This window comes from Sminthopsis crassicaudata, chromosome 2 (assembly GCF_048593235.1).
Source record: "Sminthopsis crassicaudata isolate SCR6 chromosome 2, ASM4859323v1, whole genome shotgun sequence".
NCBI lineage: Eukaryota > Metazoa > Chordata > Mammalia > Dasyuromorphia > Dasyuridae > Sminthopsis > Sminthopsis crassicaudata.
The window spans coordinates 488,900,002-488,905,144 of record NC_133618.1 but is presented as its reverse complement, the minus strand read 5'-3'; positions in this window follow the sequence as shown (position 1 = coordinate 488,905,144).

Genomic DNA, 5,143 nt, shown 5'->3' with positions numbered 1-5,143 from the left:
GGGCTTTGAGGGAGTTTGAGCTCTTTCATGGCCTGAGCCCAATTCTTACTTCTTTGGGGGGGTCTTTGGATATAGGAGCTTCAACTTTGTTATTTTCTGAGTGTGTTTTAATCCTCTGTGTTATCATAATAACTTTCAATTGTTGGAAACTTTTTTTTTTTTTTTTTTGCTTTTTGCTCATTTTCCTAGCTTATTACTCTACCTTTAACTCTTTGTTAAAGTAGGGCTCTGTTTCCAGGTGGGGGATGCATTGTCCCAAGCTTCAGAGCTGTTTTCAGAAATCCTTCTAGAAATCTGACCACAAGCCCTCTTTTCTGTCCTGGAGCTGTTAGTTAGGAGTGTCTCTGCCCCACAGTAGCAATAAGATCTACTGAGCTGGCTAAGGCTGAGGCTCCACTGACCCAGTTTGCACTAGGACTGCCCACCAGACTCCCACCTCGTTGCCATAGATTCTCTCCACTGACCCACCCCGCTAAGAGGGAACTGAAAGTCTAAGCTCCATAATGCAAAACCAAAAGAGAATAATAGGTCCTCCAGGACCTTACATTCCAATGGGAGCGAAAACATGTATGGATGAATGGGTCTGGGAAGGGGTATCTTGGTCAGAGATTGATGGAAATGGTGATTGGCAATGTTGCTTTTATCTTGATGCCAGAACTGGAAGATGAAGAATAAAAGCATATCTGAAGATGAGCACGGTGCTATGTTCTCCCTCTTCTGAAACTTTATAGCCCTTACTGAATCACAAGCACAATATTATTGAATATTCTTAGTTATTTTTTTAAATCAAGCATCCAAAAAAATTTATTAGGCCCTGTTCTGGGAACTTGACACACAAATGCAAATGTGAAATAGTTGCTTAACTTCAGAGTCAGGTAATGTTATATGTGTATATTCATCTTATGATCCAATTATAACCTTCCCCGGGGGAGACTTTATCTACATTCCTCATGTTTATTGAATGGAATTGAAGAGGCACCCTAAAATTCAAGAACTGAGGCTACCAGACACTATACCTTTCCCTTACCTTCACTTGATCTATTTAGTGTTAGGCTCTTAGTCAAGTAAAATACTGCTACAGATTCTTAATTTAGGGAAAGGGACTATTCCACAGACTTTTACTTAATGTGAATTTTGCTCTTTGAAATGGGGGAGACAGGAAGCAGTGTACCCTTGTGGAAGGAGGGGGCCACCATATTGTTCAGGATCAAATTGAGGAGAGACCAGCTACAAGAAAGCCTAATGAATGCTTGGCCCAAGCAAAAAGGCAGAACATGTGGAGGTAGAACATGAATAAAGAAGAGAGAATACAGATAACTTGTGGGGTGAGGGACAAATACTCAGTACAAAGCAGACAGACACATGGCAACCGAGTGGCAGGAGCAGAGAGAAAACACAGAACTGTGCGGCAGTAGTGTTTTTTGGAATGTGGGTTTCTTTCATAATTATTTATGTAATGCTGAAGTTGCATATAAAGTGAGAACTGCCTGTATTTTGGGAAAGGTTATATTTCTAGAAGGATTTTAGAATTGCCTAAAGAGAGGGGGAGGACAGCTAGATGGGTGCACTGGATAGAGTTCTGAGGCCAGGAGTTGGGAAAAGCCGAGTTCAAATTGGACCTCAGACACTAGCTATGTGACCCTAGGCAAGCCACTTAACTCTGTTTCCCTCAGGTTCTTCAAACATTGTTGTTTGTTTGCTTTTTTTTCTTTCTAATTTTTTCCACTTTTTTATCTGACTTTTCTTGTGCAGCATGATGAATGTGGAAACATGCATAGAAGAATTGCACATATTTAACCTATATTGGATTATTTGCTGCCTAGGGAAGAGGGAGGGAAACGGAGGGAGAAAAATTTGGAACACAAGGTTTTACAAGGATGAATGTTGAAAATTATCTTTGAATGAATTTTGAAAATAAAAAACTATTATTAAAAATCACAGATCTTTTGAAAAAAAAAGATTGAATAATTAGATAAATAATAACATATAAAGTGTTTTTAACTCCTTAGATGGAAGATAGTGTGAAAACATGCCTTTTGCATTCCCCCTACCCCTAACCTAGACTTCTGTATGATTTCTTTGGGATATTTAGTATCCCTGGTAAATGCAACAATGATGCTTTGATCTCAATATTCAGCAATGCCTCCAATTATGCAAGTGAAACGAAGTCCTCAAGCACGACTTGAGCCCAAGGAGAATATATTTCTTTAAGAGCCCAATGAAACACTATAGGAATAGGTTCTGCACTTGTGAGGATTTTTAAAAAATTTCTAAATATTCTCTTTGTTAATAGACTATATACCATTCATAATTCTGCTCTCCTCTTGCATTCTCCAAATAGACCACAAGAGGGAACCTTGGCAAACGCCAAGGCGAAATTCTCTCAGGTTGTAAATTTTCCGGGCTGCTTATTTTCCCTGGAGCTCCAGGGGGAGAACCAGGTGAACAAGGTGTGCAAATTGCATTTTGGGAGAAATTAGTAGAATTACATGGTGATTGAATAAACTATTGGTAGTTCCTGATGAAATTAAACATTTTTTCCCAATCCCAATCAACTAGTATCATAGAATGAGCAGAAATAGCCTGTTTTTCTAGCATTACTTTCCAAAGAATATAAATTCCTACTCTCAGAAGAACAAAACGGCAATCCTAATATTACTGTAATACAACAAACAAGTACGAATAAACAAATGTTAATCTTCTCACTTCAGTGAATTCGAGGAATGTCATGATTTCATTAGTTATGTATAATCAAATCTCTCCACTGTTGCAGATCTCAATCTGTCTCTACCTCATTGGATTTTAGAGTCTCAGGACTGGAGGGGAATTCACTGGGCATAGAACCATAGATTTAGACCTGGAAGTGATCCTAGAGGCCGCTGAATCTCACCTTTCTATTTTATAAATGAGGATAAGAAGTAATAATAATTAATCACAGTAGCACTTATTATAGTACCTCACTATGCTAAGATCTAAGCACTTAAATATTATCCTCAAAACAACCCTGTAAGGTAAACGTTATTATTTTTCCCATTTTACAGCTGAAGAAATTGGATCAGGCAGAGCTTAAGTGATTTGCCCAGAATCACATGAGTAGGAAGCATCTAAGGTTGGATTTGAACTCCAGTCTTCCTGACTCTGGTCCAGTGCTCTGTGTACTATGGTGACGCTTAGGGGCCACACTAAGATCCCCCCCCAAAATTAAATGAATCATCACCAACTGATGATAAATTATCTATTCCAGGCTATACTTGAGCCTCATTTTCCTCTGCACAATCTCTAAATAAGTGGACAGTGGATGTGGAAACTGCAGGACCTGGGATCATTTTTATTTCCAATTGTAACTGAGAACCTAAAGTTCTCCATTGACTACAGCCTGGAATCTCATGCTGGTAAGAGATAATACTTGCTATTGATTAATACAGAAATTTTCCTTCCAAGGTTTATTGGAATTGCCATGTATTGGGAGCTGCAATCTCTAAGCTGATTGGCAAAGCCCAGCACTGAGACCAAATGTGCACATCACTCATGCAGGAACAACATTTCCTTCTATGATTCTCATGAGTGGACTACTATTTCCTATATTATTTATAATTGGCTTGATTACAGCACTAAAACATTATCTTAAAAAATCTGGTGATAAGGGGAATTTGGGTAAGTTAACTAGAAATGATTCCACATGCATATTCTGTTCTAATAAAACTAATCTCTCACTGAGACAAATGATAAAGGAGAGAACACCATGGAAAGCATTATCAGTATCAGAGAGAATCCAAAGGTCCAACAAATAATGGTGTTTACTAACTTAGAGTAAGAAAAGATCAGTATATCTAGGAACCAAAAGATGGTTAAAGTATAACTAGGAATTGCTCTAAATGCCTATGTATATGGTTTCAAGTCAGAGAAGTAGAAGAATCAAACAATCCATAAAATTGACAAAGACATAAGTAAACTAACAAAATTCACTGACATTTAACCTTGTAAAACATTTACCCCTTTCATTATTGGCTTCGAGTAATGTAATCAATAATTAACACTTAACCATAAAAAAATTTACTCAGATATTAAATGTCAAATATAAAAAGGTCGATAAGTCAGACACATGTCTGAAGACTATGTTGACCTAAAGAAAAGTATATGATCGTGATATACTATAAAAATAAAGCCTGAAGGAGCTTGAGAGAAAGGGGAGCATCACTTCCATCAGTTCCTCACTCAAACTATCCCATGACCCCTGTCTTCCTTTGACAACGACCCTATTCTTCCTGCTCAACCCGCTGGACCCCCTGCAGAGGCTGGACCCCTGCAGCCATGGATCATTGAACTTCTGAGAAGAGTCAAGTCTGTCATAGTTGATCATCACACAATCTTGTTGCTGTGTACAATGTTTTCCTGGCTCTACTTGCTTCACTAATATGCTGAGGATTCTTAGATCTATTCGTCTAACCCTCGCCTCTCCACTCCTTCAGTCTTACATCTCCAACAGCCAATTGAACACCTTTTACTGGATAAGTTAAACTTAACATGTCCAAAACTATCTTCTCTCCAAAACTGTCATCTCTTCCTAACTCCCCTATTACTTTTGAAGACACTATTATCCTCCCATTTACACTGGCTTTCTCTCACAACCTTGGCCACTTCCCCTTCCACCCATATTCAATCTAAGTCCTGTTAATTCTACCCTCATAACATCTCTGATGTATATGACTGCTATGACCTGGTGTAGACTCTTAACTCCTGTACTCTCATAATAGCCTACTTGTTGGTCACTCTTTCTGGGCATCTCCCCACTCTAGTTCATTTTCCACTCTTAAGTCTTTCTAAAATGAAGGTCTTACCATGTTGTTTTGCTATTCAGTAAATTCCAATGGTTCTTTATCATCTCATTAATCTCTATTACATTTTTGACTTTTAAGTTCTTTATAACATGACCCCTACCATAACTTCTCAGTATTCTTACATACTACTTTCCTCTATATGATACAATGAAAATAGCTTCCTTGTTGTTCCTCATATAGCCAATAAAAAATGTAGGCTATTTTCCATTCCTGCAACTACCTCAGAGAAATTATTATTTTTTAATAGTTTTTATTTACCAGATATATGCATTGGTAATTTTACAGCATTGACAATTGCCAAACCT